Raw genomic sequence first — 20,038 nt, 5'->3', positions numbered from 1 at the left:
GCTGAGGGCCTATTGGGGAGATATTCAAGGGGAGGGGCTACAGGCTAATTGTAGTAGTAGTACAGAGACCGGTAGGGACCCTGAGATATATAAGGGGGCAAACCCGACGTATTCAATATTCAATTATCTACTGTGTTTACCACGCAGGGCTATTCAATTATTAGTCAATTTCCCCTGTGTGTAAAACCATAGATTCTACGGGCTAATACTGTGGAGAACAATCTATGTTAAGTGCACCACCTAGGTCAGGGTTAGAGAACCTTTGGCCCCAGCTGTTGTTGGACTACACATCCCAGCATTCCCTGCAACAGTGTTATCATGGCCAAATAGCAAATTGTAGCAGGGCATGCTGGGATGTGTAGTCCAACAACAGCTGGAGGGCCAAAGGTTCCCCATCTCTGACCTACGACTTTGCTCTGTTTCTGGACTTCCCTCTTAACGAATGATTGCTATTACCTGTTCTAAACAGGTAAATGGGCAAGAAAGGTGTTTCCACACAGGTAATAACAATCAAACATGAAGAGGGAAGTCCAGAAACAGAGCATTGTGTCCCTCCTGCAAAGGGTCATGTTGGGAGGTATGGTACACTAACTCAAACCATAAATAACTGTCTTTTTTACACAAACTGATCCGCAGAGCCGCCCAAAGGATATAGATCTTTTCAGTGACCGACCCGGGTCGAGTCGGGTCCGCAAAAAGAGCCGTTTTGCCCATCTCTAACAAGCACACAAACACACAAACAAAAAAAAACCCACACACAACACATACACACAAACACACAACACAAACACACAAACACACAATACGCAACACACACACAAACACACAAACACACCAACAAAAACACAACACAAACACACAACACAAACACACAACACACAAAAACACAAACACACAACACACAAAAACACAAACCCAAACACACAACACACACACAAACACAAACACACAAACACACAACACACACAACACACACAAACACACAACACACACACAAACACACAACACACAAACACACAAACACACACACAAACACACACCACAAACACGCAACACACACAAACACACAACACACACACAAACACACAAACACACAACACACACAAACACACAACACACACACAAACACAAACACACATCACACAAACACACAAACACACAACACAAACACACAAACACAAACACACAACACAAACACACAACACAAACACAACATCAACACAAAATACACAAAAAAACAAACATACAACACACAAACACACACAAACACACTACACACAACACACAACACACAACACACACACACACAAAAACACAAACACACAACACACAAACACACACACAAACACACACAACACACAAAAACACATAAACACACACAAACACACACAAACACACAACACACAAACACACAAACACACAACACAAACACACACACAAACACACAACACAAACACACAACACAAACACAAACACACAAGCACAAACACACAACACAAACACACAAACACACAAACACACACACAAACACACAACACAAACACACAAACACAAACACACAAACACACAAACAAACACACGAACACACAACACAAACACACAAACACACAAACACAAACACACAAACACACACACACACACACAACACACAACACAAACACAAACACACAAACACACAAACACACAACACAAACTCACAAACACACAACACACAACACAAACACACAACACACAAACACACAACACAAACACACAACACACAAACACACAACACACAAACAACACACAACACACACACACACACACACACACACACACACACAAACACACAACACAAACAGACAACACAAACACACAACACAAACACACAACACAAACACACAACACAAACAAACAAAAACACAAACACACACAAACACACAACACAAAAACACACAACACAAACACACAAAAACACACACACACAAACACACAATACAAACACACAACACAAACACACAAACACACACACAAACACACAAACACACAACAGACACACAAACACACAACACACACACAATTACACAACACAAACACAAACACACAAACACACAACACACACACAAACACACAACACACACACACAAACACACACACAAACACAGAAACACACACACACACACACAACACACACACAAACACACAACACAAACACACAAACACACAAACACGCAACACACACACAAACACACAACAGACACACAAACACACAACACAAACACACAAACACACAACACACACAAACACACAAACACACAACACACACACAAACACACAAACACACATCACAAACACACACACACACAAACACACACCACAAACACATAAACACACAAACACACACACACAACACAAACACAAACACACAACACAAACAGACAACACAAACACATAACACACAAAAACACAAACACAAAAATACACAAACACACAACACAAACACACACAAACACACAACACAAACACACAACACACAGAACACAACACAAACACACAACACACAACTCACAAACACAAAACACACAAACACACAACACACACACAAACACACAACACACAAACACACAACACAAACACACAAACATACACAAACACACAAACACACAACACAAACACACAACACACACAAACACACAACACACACACACACACACACACACACACACACACACACACACAACACACAACACACAACACACAATAACACAATAACACAACACACAACACATAACACACACACAAACACACAAACACACAAACACACAACACAAACAGACAACACAACACAAACACACACAAACACACAACACAAACACACAACACACAGAACACAACACAAACACACAACACACAACACACAAACACACAACACACAAACACACAACACACACACAAACACACAACACAAACACACAACACACAACACAAACACACAACACAAACACACACAAACACACAACACAAACACACAAACACACAAACATACAACACAAAACACACAACACACAACACACAAACAAACAACACAAACTCACAAACTCACAAACACACAAACACACACACAAACACACACACAAACACACAACACACACAAACACACAAACAACACAAACTCACAAACTCACAAACACACAACACACATACAAACACACAACACAAACACACAAACACACAACACACACACAAACACAAACACACAACACACAACACACACACAAACTCACAACACAAACACACACACAAACACACAACAGACACACAAACACACAACACACACAAACACACACACACACACACACACACACACACACACACACACACACACACACACACAACACACACACAAACACACAACACACACAAACACACAAACACACAACACACACAAACACACAACACACAAACACACACACACCACAAACACACAAACACACACACACACAAAACAAACACACAACACAAACACACAACACAAACACACAACACACAGAACACAACACATACACACAACACACAAACACACAAACACACAACACACACAAACACACAACACAAACACACAACACACAACAAACACACAACACAAACACACAACACAAACACAAAACACACAAAAGCACAACACACAACACAAACACACAACACAAACACAAAACACACAAAAACACAAACACACAACACACACACAAACACACAAACACACAACACACACACAAACACACAACACAAACACACACACACACACACACACACAAACACACACACACAAACACACACACACAAACACACAACACACACACAAACACACATCACAAGCACACAAACACACAAACAAAAAAACACACACAACACACACACAAACACACAACACAAACACACAAACACACAATACGCAACACACACAAACACACAAACAAACAAACAAACACACAACACAAACACACATCACACAAAAAAACACAAACACACAACACACAAAAACAAAAACACAAACACACAACACACACAAACACAAACACACAAACACACAACACACACAAACACACAACACACACACACAAACACACAACACACAAACACACAACACACACAAACACACACACAAACACACAAACACACAACACAAACACACAAACACGCAACACACACAAACACAAAAACACGCAACACACACAAACACACAAACACACAACACACACACAAACACACAAACACACAAACACACAACACAAACACACAAACACACACACAAATACAGAAACACACACACACAACACACACACAAACACACAAACACACAACACAAACACACAAACACGCAACACACACAAACACACAACAGACACACAAACACACAACACAAACACACAAACACACAACACACACACAAACACACAACACACACACAAACACACAACACAAACACACACACAAACACAAAAACACAAGCACAAACACACAACACAAACACACAAACACACAAAACACACACACAAACACACAAACACACAACACAAACACACAAACACAAACACACAAACACACAAACAAACACACAAACACACAACACAAACACAAACACACAAACACACAAACACACAAACACAAACACACAAACACACACACACAACACACAACACACAAACACACAAACACACAACACAAACTCACAAACACACAACACAAACACACAACACACAAACGCACAACACACAAACAAACAACACACAACACACACACACAAACACACAACACAAACAGACAACACAAACACACAACACAAAAACACAAACACACAACAGACACACAAACACACAAACACACACAAACACACAACACAAACACACAAACACACACACAAACACACACACAAACACACAACACAAACACACAAACACACACAGAAACACACAAACACAACACACACAAACACACAAACACACAACACAAACACACAAACACACAAACACGCAACACACACACAAACACACAACAGACACACAAACACACAACACAAACACACAAACACACAACACACACAAACACACAACACACAAACACACACACACAAACACACACCACAAACACATAAACACACAAACACACACACAACACAAACACACAAACACACAACACAAACACACAACACAAACACACAACACAAACACAAACACACAACACAAACACACAACACAAACACAACACAAACACAACATCAACACAAAACACACAAAAACACAAACACACAACACACAAAAACACAAACACACAACACACAAACACACAAACACACACAAACAAACAACACACAACACACACACAAACACACAAACACACAACACACAAAAACACAAACACACAACACACACACGGCTTGACTCTAGTAGACTCTTTGGAACCGGACCCAGCAGGGGGGGGCAGTAGCAGATGGACAGCTGTAGATTACCTGGGGGGATATACCTGACTCTTGAATCCACCAATCCAGACCCAGTGCAAGCCCACTGATGGTATGGGCACCATGGGAATTTAGAAGGTTTTAAAATGACTTGTACACACGCCGGCTCCCTTAATGTTAGTCGCAATCCTGGCTAAGGGGTCATACCCTCCACTGGATCTTGTGGAACACGTCGTTTGCCCGGGGTGGGCATCGTACTACGCTATTGTGTGGACTTATACAGGTTTCTGCTATCACTGCTGTGTGGAGAGTGATAGTTTTGTGATTTGGAACTGCGATGCTAAAAGGACTTGGGACTGCTACCTGGATGTTTCTATGCTACATTTTGAATCTTGTTCCTGTCTTTATCTACTTGTGTGTGCTGTGAAAAAATAAACCGTATTTTGGTTTGATCTGCTCGGTGTCTGAGTGATTAGGGACCCCCGTAACCTCACATGTACAATGGAGCATCAAGTTGTGGGGCATATGTATAATGGAGCATCATGTGTGTGGCATATGTATAATGGGCATCACAGTGTCCAGCATATGTATAATGGGCATCAGGGTGTGTGGCATATCTATAATGGAGCATCACGGTGTGGGGCATATGTATAATGGAGCATCACATTGTGTAGCATATGTATAATGGAGCATCACGGTGTGTGGCATATGTATAATGGGCATCAGGGTGTGTGACATGTATAATGGAGCATCACGGTGTGGGGCATATGTATACTGGAGCAACATGTGTGTGGTATATGTATAATGGGCATCACAGTGTGTGGCATATGTATAATGGGCATCACGGTGTGTGTGGCATATGTATAATGGAGCAATCACGTTGTGGGGCATATGTATAATGGAGCATCATGTTGTGGGGCATATGTATAATGGACATCATGTGTGTGGCATATGTATAATGGGCATCACGGACTGCACTATTGGGGTCATATGTGTATCTGGCACTATTGGGATATGTTGAATAAGAGTGTCCTTAAGGATGTTGTGATATCTCTATCTTTATGGGGTGAATATGAAGGGCGGGTAGTACGTGGAGGTAGGGGGGAGATAAGCTCTGAAAATTCATGTGACACAGAGTAACAACAGGCATGGGGGGTGTGTGGGGGTGAACCTCGTGGTGGCCATTAGTTAATTGCCCTCCGGGTTAGGGAGAAGGAAGAAGAAAGGAAAACCGGTGACTATATTGTTTTTTCTCTGAGATTCAACGGCTTGACTCTGAGAATCAAGGGCTGGACTCTGAGATGCAACGGCGATGCAGCAGCTTGACTCTGAGCTGCAACGGCGATGAAACGGAATCTGTGCTGCAACGGCTTGACTCAGAGCCGCAACGGTGCTGCAACGGCTTGACTCTGATCCGCAACGGCTTGACTCTGAGCTGCAACGGTGAGGCAACAGCTTGACTCTGAGCCGCAACGGTGAGGCAATAGCTTGACTCTAATCCGCAACGGTGATGCTACAGGTTGACTCTGATCCGCAACGGCTTGACTCTGAGCCGCAACGGTGAGGCAATAGCTTGACTCTAATCCGCAACGGTGATGCTACAGCTTGACTCTGATCCGCAACGGTGATGCTACAGCTTGACTCTGATCCGCAACGGCTTGACTCTGAGCCGCAACGGTGAGGCAATAGCTTGACTCTAATCCGCAACGGTGATGCTACAGCTTGACTCAGATCCGCAACGGCTTGACCCTGAGACGCAACGGTGATGAAATAGCTTGACTCTGAGCCGCAACGGTGATGCAATAGCTTGACTCTAATCCGCAACGGTGATGCTACAGCTTGACTCTGATCCGCAACGGCTTGACTCTGAGCCGCAACGGTGAGGCAATAGCTTGACTCTAATCCGCAACGGTGATGCTACAGCTTGACTCTGATCCGCAACGGCTTGACTCTGAGCCACAACGGTGATTAAATAGCTTGACTTCGTTCCGCAACGGTGATGCAACAGCTTGACTCGGAGGCGCAACGGTGAAGCAATAGCTTGACTCTGAGCCGCAACGGTGATGCAACGGCTTGACTCTGAGATGCAACGGCTTGATTCTGAGATGCTAAAAGGACTTGGACTGCTACCTGGATGTTTCTATGCTACATTTTGCCTCTTGTTCCTGTCTTTATCTACTTGTGTGTGCTGTGAAAAAATAAACCGTATTTTGGTTTGATCTTCTCAGTGTCTGAGTGATTGAGGACCCCCGTAACCTCCCATTTGGGGGCAGCGACAGTGGGATCATTCAGACACCAACCATCGATCACAGAAAGCACAGAGAACAGAGGATCAGACCATCTGTAAGGAAACGGAAATGCAGTATATCTGGGAGTACTGGGAAGAAGCTCAGCAGATGATCAGCGGGTGGAGAGTATCCAGCACACGGGATAGATTGTGTTACCTAGGGGATGCATTCCTGCACTGTAAAGGTGAGGCCACCTCGTGGAATCTGCTGGGGGAGCCAGAGTTTGTAGAATTTACAGAGGAAGTGATTGCTACAGTGACCCAAATGCTACAAAGAGGACATTATTCTGAGGCTGAAGGACAAGTCCATATTAAATTGATGTCCCAGATAGAGCCAGAGGAAAGGTCCAGAATGGGGCTACTGCAATCTGGGCAGACAACCGAGGGGTCCGCCACAGACTTATCTGGTACCATGAGAGAAGGGTCGTTTTTAGGGGGCCCCTTTCTGCCCTTGAAGAAATGAGTATGGAGGAGCTGATAGCAGAATGTCAGCTGCGAGGTATACCCATCCAATCCTTCCACGCGCAGGAAAATCATCCAGCAGATCCTTCAAGATCAGGGGGATCCTACAAAAGCATTTACCGATTATCGGGCATGGATCCTCAATTTCAGTGCACAGCTGAGTGTGTGGGAACAATTGGAGTGTCTGGAGGAGTGCTTTATTGTGGCAGAGGAAGAGGCGATTGATCACGGGCTCCTGGACACCCCAGCATGGCGAGACCAGTGTCACAAACACACAAAAACACACACACAAACACACATACAAACACACAACACACAAACACACAACACAAACACACAAGAACACACACAAACACACAACACACACACAAACACACAACACACACACACAACACACAATAACACAACACACAACACACACACAAACACACAACACAAACAGACAACACAAACACACAACACACAAAAACACAAACACAAAAACACACAACACAAACACACACAAACACACAACACAAACACACAACACACAGAACACAACACAAACACACAACACACAACTCACAAACACAAAACACACAACACACACACACAAACACACAACACACAAACACACAACACAAACACACAAACATACACAAAAACACACAACACACACACAAACACACAACACACACACACAACACACAATAACACAACACACAACACACACACACAAACACACAACACAAACAGACAACACAAACACACAACACACAAAAAAACAAACACAAAAACACACAACACAAACACACACAAACACACAACACACAGAACACAACACAAAGACACAACACACAACTCACAAACACAAAACACACAAACACACAACACACACACACACACACACACACACAAACACACAACACACAAACACACAACACAAACACACACAACACACACACAAACACACAAACACACAACACAAACAGACAACACAAACACACAACACACAAAAACACACAAACACACAACAGAAACACACACAAACACACAACACAAACACACAACATACAGAACACAACACAAACACACAACACACAAACACACAACACACACACACAAACACACAACACAAACACACAACACACAACAAACACACAACACAAACACACAACACAAACACAAGACACACAAAAACACAAACACACAACACACACAACACAAACACACAACACAAACACAAAACACACACAAAACACAAACACACAACACACACACAAACACAAACACACAAACACACAACACAAACACACAAACACACAAACACACAAACACACAACAGACATACATACAAACACACACAAACACACAACACAAACACACACACACACACACACACACAAAAACACAAACACACAACACACACACAAACACACAACACAAACACACAAACACACAAACACACAAACACACAACACAAACACACAAACACACACACACAACACACAACACAAACACGCAAACACACAAACACACAACACAAACACACAAACACACAAACACACACAACACAACACACAACACACAACACAAACTCACAAACTCACAAACACACAACACACACACAAACACACAACACAAACACACAACACAAACACACAAACACACACGTAAACAGACAACACAAACACACAAACACACAACACACACAAACACACAAACACACAACACACACACAAACACACAACACACAACACAAACACACACACACACACACACACACCACAAACACACAACACAAACACACAAACACACAACACACACACACAAACAAACACACAAACACACAACACAAGCACACAAACACACAAACAAAAAAAAACCCACACACAACACATACACACAAACACACAACACAAACACACAAACACACAATACGCAACACACACACAAACACACAAACACACAAACAAAAACACAACACAAACACACAACACAAACACACAACACACAAAAACACAAACACACAACACACAAAAACACAAACCCAAACACACAACACACACACAAACACAAACACACAAACACACAACACACACAACACACACAAACACACAACACACACACAAACACACAAACACACAACACACAAACACACACACAAACACACACCACAAACACGCAACACACACAAACACACAACACACACACAAACACACAAACACACAACACACACAAACACACAAACACACAACACACACACAAACACAAACACACATCACACAAACACACAAACACACAACACAAACACACAAACACAAACACACAACACAAACACACAACACAAACACAACATCAACACAAAATACACAAAAAAACAAACATACAACACACAAACACACACAAACACACTACACACAACACACAACACACACACACAAAAACACAAACACACAACACACAAACACACACACAAACACACACAACACACAAAAACACATAAACACACACACAAACACACACAAACACACAACACACAAACACACAAACACACAACACAAACACACACACAAACACACAACACAAACACACAAACACACAAACACACAACACAAACACAAACACACAAGCACAAACACACAACACAAACACACAAACACACACACAAACACACAACACAAACACACAAACACACAAACACACGAACACACAACACAAACACACAAACACACAAACACAAACACACAAACACACACACACACACACAACACACAACACAAACACAAACACACAAACACCCAAACACACAACACAAACTCACAAACACACAACACACAACACAAACACACAACACACAAACACACAACACAAACACACAACACACAAACACACAACACACAAACAACACACAACACACACACACAAACACACAACACAAACAGACAACACAAACACACAACACAAACACACAACACAAACACACAACACAAACAAACAAAAACACAAACACACACAAACACACAACACAAAAACACACAACACAAACACACAAACACACACACACACACACACACAAACACACAATACAAACACACAACACAAACACACAAACACACACACAAACACACAAACACACAACAGACACACAAACACACAACACACACACAATTACACAACACAAACACAAACACACAAACACACAACACACACACAAACACACAACACACACACACAAACACACACACAAACACAGAAACACACACACACAACACACACACACAAACACACAACACAAACACACAAACACACAAACACGCAACACACACACAAACACACAACAGACACACAAACACACAACACAAACACACAAACACACAACACACACAAACACACAACACACACACAAACATACAAACACACATCACAAACACACACACACACACAAACACACACCACAAACACATAAACACACAAACACACACACACAACACAAACACACAAACACACAACACAAACAGACAACACAAACACATAACACACAAAAACACAAACACAAAAATACACAAACACACAACACAAACACACACAAACACACAACACAAACACACAACACACAGAACACAACACAAACACACAACACACAACTCACAAACACAAAACACACAAACACACAACACACACACAAACACACAACACACAAACACACAACACAAACACACAAACATACACAAACACACAAACACACAACACAAACACACAACACACACAAACACACAACACACACACACACACAACACACAACACACAACACACAATAACACAATAACACAACACACAACACATAACACACACACAAACACACAAACACACAAACACACAACACAAACAGACAACACAACACAAACACACACAAACACACAACACAAACACACAACACACAGAACACAACACAAACACACAACACACAACACACAAACACACAACACACAAACACACAACACACACACAAACACACAACACAAACACACAACACACAACACAAACACACAACACAAACACACACAAACATACAACACAAAACACACAACACACAACACACAAACAAACAACACAAACTCACAAACTCACAAACACACAAACACACACACAAACACACACACAAACACACAACACACACAAACACACAAACAAACAACACAAACTCACAAACTCACAAACACACAACACACATACAAACACACAACACAAACACACAAACACACAACACACACACAAACACAAACACACAACACACAACACACACAAACTCACAACACAAACACACACACAAACACACAACAGACACACAAACACACAACACACACAAACACACACACACACACACACAACACACACACACACACACACACACAAACACACAACACACACAAACACACAAACACACAACACACACAAACACACAACACACAAACACACACACCACAAACACACAAACACACACACACACACACACACACACAACACAAACACACAACACAAACACAAACACACAACACACAGAACACAACACATACACACAACACACAAACACACAACACACACAAACACACAACACAAACACACAACACACAACAAACACACAACACAAACACACAACACAAACACAAAACACACAAAAACACAACACACAACACAAACACACAACACAAACACAAAACACACAAAAACACAAACACACAACACACACACAAACACACAAACACAAACACACACACAAACACACAACACACACACAAACACACAAACACACAACACACACACACACAAACACACAACACACACACAAACACACAACACAAACACACACACACACACACACACACACACAAACACACACACACAAACACACAACACACACACAAACACACATCACAAGCACACAAACACACAAACAAAAAAACACACACAACACACACACACAAACACACAACACAAACACACAAACACACAATACGCAACACACACAAACACACAAACAAACACACAAACACACAATACGCAACACACACAAACACACAAACAAACAAACAAACACACAACACAAACACACAACACAAACACACAACACACAAAAACAAAAACACAAACACACAACACACACAAACACACAAACACACAACACACACAAACACACAACACACACACACACACACAAACACACATCACACAAAAAAACACAAACACACAACACACAAAAACAAAAACACAAACACACAACACACACAAACACAAACACACAAACACACAAACACACAACACACACAAACACACAACACACACACACACACACACACACACACACACAAACACACAACACACAAACACACAAACACACAACACACACAAACACACACACAAACACACAACACAAACACACAAACACGCAACACACACAAACACAAAAACACGCAACACACACAAACACACAACACACACACAAACACACAAACACACACAAACACACAAACACACAACACAAACACACAAACACACACACAAATACAGAAACACACACACACAACACACACACAAACACACAAACACACAACACAAACACACAAACACGCAACACACACAAACACACAACAGACACACAAACACACAACACAAACACACAAACACACAACACACACAAACACACAAACACACAAACACACAACACACACACAAACACACAACACACACACAAACACACAACACAAACACACAAACACACAAACACACAAACACAAAAACACAAGCACAAACAAACAACACAAACACACAAACACACAAAACACACACACAAACACACAAACACACAACACAAACACACAAACACAAACACAAACACACAAACACACAAACAAACACACAAACACACAACACAAACACAAACACACAAACACACAAACACACAAACACAAACACACAAACACACACACACAACACACAACACACAAACACACAACACAAACTCACAAACACACAACACACAACACAAACACACAACACACAAACGCACAACACACAAACAAACAACACACAACACACACACACAAACACACAACACAAACAGACAACACAAACACACAACACAAAAACACAAACACACAACAGACACACAAACACACACAAACACACACAAACACACAACACAAACACACAAACACACACACAAACACACACACAAACACACAACACAAACACACAAACACACAAACACACACAGAAACACACACACACACAACACACACAAACACACAAACACACAACACAAACACACAAACACGCAACACACACACAAACACACAACAGACACACAAACACACAACACAAACACACAAACACACAACACACACAAACACACAACACACAAACACACACACACAAACACACACCACAAACACATAAACACACAAACACACACACACAACACAAACACACAAACACACAACACAAACACACAACACAAACACAAACACACAACACAAACACACAACACAAACACAACACAAACACAACATCAACACAAAACACACAAAAACACAAACACACAACACACAAAAACACAAACACACAACACACAAACACACAAACAAACAACACACAACACACACACAAACACACAAACACACAACACACAAAAACACAAACACACAACACACACACGGCTTGACTCTAGTAGACTCTTTGGAACCGGACCCAGCAGGGGGGGGCAGTAGCAGATGGACAGCTGTAGATTACCTGGGGGGATATACCTGACTCTTGAATCCACCAATCCAGACCCAGTGCAAGCCCACTGATGGTATGGGCACCATGGGAATTTAGAAGGTTTTAAAATGACTTGTACACACGCCGGCTCCCTTAATGTTAGTCGCAATCCTGGCTAAGGGGTCATACCCTCCACTGGATCTTGTGGAACACGTCGTTTGCCCGGGGTGGGCATCGTACTACGCTATTGTGTGGACTTATACAGGTTTCTGCTATCACTGCTGTGTGGAGAGTGATAGTTTTGTGATTTGGAACTGCGATGCTAAAAGGACTTGGGACTGCTACCTGGATGTTTCTATGCTACATTTTGAATCTTGTTCCTGTCTTTATCTACTTGTGTGTGCTGTGAAAAAATAAACCGTATTTTGGTTTGATCTGCTCGGTGTCTGAGTGATTAGGGACCCCCGTAACCTCACATGTACAATGGAGCATCAAGTTGTGGGGCATATGTATAATGGAGCATCATGTGTGTGGCATATGTATAATGGGCATCACAGTGTCCAGCATATGTATAATGGGCATCAGGGTGTGTGGCATATCTATAATGGAGCATCACGGTGTGGGGCATATGTATAATGGAGCATCACGTTGTGTAGCATATGTATAATGGAGCATCACGGTGTGTGGCATATGTATAATGGGCATCAGGGTGTGTGACATGTATAATGGAGCATCACGGTGTGGGGCATATGTATACTGGAGCAACATGTGTGTGGTATATGTATAATGGGCATCACAGTGTGCGGCATATGTATAATGGGCATCACGGTGTGTGTGGCATATGTATAATGGAGCAATCACGTTGTGGGGCATATGGATAATGGAGCATCATGTTGTGGGGCATATGTATAATGGACATCATGTGTGTGGCATATGTATAATGGGCATCACGGACTGCACTATTGGGGTCATATGTGTATCTGGCACTATTGGGATATGTTGAATAAGAGTGTCCTTAAGGATGTGATATCTCTATCTTTATGGGGTGAATATGAAGGGCGGGTAGTACGTGGAGGTAGGGGGGAGATAAGCTCTGAAAATTCATGTGACACAGAGTAACAACAGGCATGGGGAGGGGTGTGGGGGTGAACCTCGGTGGTGGCCATTAGTTGATTGCCCTCCGGGTTAGGGAGAAGGAAGAAGAAAGGAAAACCGGTGACTATATTGTTTTTTCTCTGAGATTCAACGGCTTGACTCTGAGAATCAACGGCTGGACTCTGAGATGCAACGGCGATGCAGCAGCTTGACTCTGAGCTGCAACGGCGATGAAACAGAATCTGTGCTGCAACGGCTTGACTCAGAGCCGCAACGGTGCTGCAACGGCTTGACTCTGATCCGCAACGGCTTGACTCTGAGCCGCAACGGTGAGGCAACAGCTTGACTCTGAGCCGCAACGGTGAGGCAATAGCTTGACTCTAATCCGCAACGGTGATGCTACAGCTTGACTCTGACCCGCAACGGCTTGACTCTGAGCCGCAACGGTGAGGCAATAGCTTGACTCTAATCCGCAACGGTGATGCTACAGATTGACTCTGATCCGCAACGGTGATGCTACAGCTTGACTCTGATCCGCAACGGCTTGACTCTGAGCCGCAACGGTGAGGCAATAGCTTGACTCTAATCCGCAACGGTGATGCTACAGCTTGACTCAGATCTGCAACGGCTTGACTCTGAGACGCAACGGTGATGAAATGGCTTGACTCTGAGCCGCAACGGTGATGCAATAGCTTGACTCTAATCCGCAACGGTGATGCTACAGCTTGACTCTGATCCGCAACGGCTTGACTCTGAGCCACAACGGTGATTAAATAGCTTGACTTCGTTCCGCAACGGTGATGCAACAGCTTGACTCGGAGGCGCAACGGTGAAGCAATAGCTTGACTCTGAGCCGCAACGGTGATGCAACGGCTTGACTCTGAGATGCAACGGCTTGATTCTGAGATGCTAAAAGGACTTGGACTGCTACCTGGATGTTTCTATGCTACATTTTGCCTCTTGTTCCTGTCTTTATCTACTTGTGTGTGCTGTGAAAAAATAAACCGTATTTTGGTTTGATCTGCTCAGTGTCTGAGTGATTGAGGACCCCCGTAACCTCCCATTTGGGGGCAGCGACAGTGGGATCATTCAGACACCAACCATCGATCACAGAAAGCACAGAGAACAGAGGATCAGACCATCTGTAAGGAAACGGAAATGCAGTATATCTGGGAGTACTGGGAAGAAGCTCAGCAGATGATCAGCGGGTGGAGAGTATCCAGCACACGGGATAAATTGTGTTACCTAGGGGATGCATTCCTGCACTGTAAAGGTGAGGCCACCTCGTGGAATCTGCTGGGGGAGCCAGAGTTTGTAGAATTTACAGAGGAAGTGATTGCTACAGTGACCCAAATGCTACAAAGAGGACATTATTCTGAGGCTGAAGGACAAGTCCATATTAAATTGATGTCCCAGATAGAGCCAGAGGAAAGGTCCAAAATGGGGCTACTGCAATCTGGGCAGACAACCGAGGGGTCCGCCACAGACTTATCTGGTACCATGAGAGAAGGGTCGTTTTTAGGGGGCCCCTAACTGCCCTTGAAGAAATGAGTATGGAGGAGCTGATAGCAGAATGTCAGCTGCGAGGTATACCCATCCAATCCTTCCACGCGCAGGAAAATCATCCAGCAGATCCTTCAAGATCAGGGGGATCCTACAAAAGCATTTACCAATTATCGGGCATGGATCCTCAATTTCAGTGCACAGCTGAGTGTGTGGGAACAATTGGAGTGTCTGGAGGAGTGCTTTATTGTGGCAGAGGAAGAGGCGATTGATCACGGGCTCCTGGACACCCCAGCATGGCGAGACCAGTGTCACAAATACACAAAAACACAAACACACAAACACACATACAAACACACAAACACACAACACACAAACACACAACACAAACACACAAACACACACAAACACACAAACACACAACACAAACACACAACACACACACAAACACACAACACACACACAACACACAACACACAATAACACAACACACAACACACACACACAAACACACAAACACACAACACAAACAGACAACACAAACACATAACACACAAAAACACAAACACAAAAATACACAAACACACAACACAAACACACACAAACACACAACACAAACACACAACACACAGAACACAACACAAACACACAACACACAACTCACAAACACAAAACACACAAACACACAACACACACACAAACACACAACACACAAACACACAACACAAACACACAAACATACACAAACACACAAACACACAACACAAACACACAACACACACAAACACACAACACACACACACACACTACACACAACACACAATAACACAATAACACAACACACAACACATAACACACACACAAACACACAAACACACAAACACACAACACAAACAGACAACACAACACAAACACACACAAACACACAACACAAACACACAACACACATAACACACACACAAACACACAAACACACAAACACACAACACAAACAGACAACACAACACAAACACACACAAACACACAACACAAACACACAACACACAGAACACAACACAAACACACAACACACAACACACAAACACACAAACATACAACACAAAACACACAACACACAACACACAAACAAACAACACAAACTCACAAACTCACAAACACACAAACACACACACAAACACACAACACACACAAACACACAAACAAGCAACACAAACTCACAAACTCACAAACACACAACACACATACAAACACTCAACACAAACACACAAACACACAACACACACAAACACAAACACACAACACAAACACACAAACACACAAACACATAACAGACACACAAACACACAAACACACAACACACACACAAACTCACAACACAAACACACACACAAACACACAACAGACACACAAACACACACAACACACACAAACACACACACACACACACACACACAACACACACACAAACACACAAACACACAACACACACACAAACACACAACACACAAACACACACACCACAAACACACAAACACATACACAACACAAACACACAACACAAACACAAACACACAACACACAGAACACAACACATACACACAACACACAAACACACAAACACAAACACACAACACACACAAACACACAACACAAACACACAACACACAACAAACACACAACACAAACACACAACACAAACACAAAACACACAAAAACACAACACACAACACAAACACACAACACAAACACAAAACACACAAAAACACAAACACACAACACACACACAAACACACAAACACACAAACACACAAACACACAACACACACAAACACACAAACACACAACACACACAAACACACAACACACACACACACTACACACAACACACAATAACACAATAACACAACACACAACACATAACACACACACAAACACACAAACACACAAACACACAACACAAACAGACAACACAACACAAACACACACAAACACACAACACAAACACACAACACACAGAACACAACACAAACACACAACACACAACACACAAACACACAAACATACAACACAAAACACACAACACACAACACACAAACAAACAACACAAACTCACAAACTCACAAACACACAAACACACACACAAACACACAACACACACAAACACACAAACACACAACACAAACAGACAACACAAACACATAACACACAAAAACACAAACACAAAAATACACAAACACACAACACAAACACACACAAACACACAACACAAACACACAACACACAGAACACAACACAAACACACAACACACAACTCACAAACACAAAACACACAAACACACAACACACACACAAACACACAACACACAAACACACAACACAAACACACAAACACACACACAAACACACAACACACACAAACACACAAACACACAACACACACAAACACACAACACACACACACACACTACACACAACACACAATAACACAATAACACAACACACAACACATAACACACACACAA

The sequence above is a fragment of the Crinia signifera genome, chromosome 12 (genome assembly GCF_055691185.1).
Source record: "Crinia signifera chromosome 12, ASM5569118v1, whole genome shotgun sequence".
In the NCBI taxonomy this organism is placed as follows: Eukaryota; Metazoa; Chordata; class Amphibia; order Anura; family Myobatrachidae; genus Crinia; species Crinia signifera.
This window is presented reverse-complemented; position numbering follows the sequence as displayed.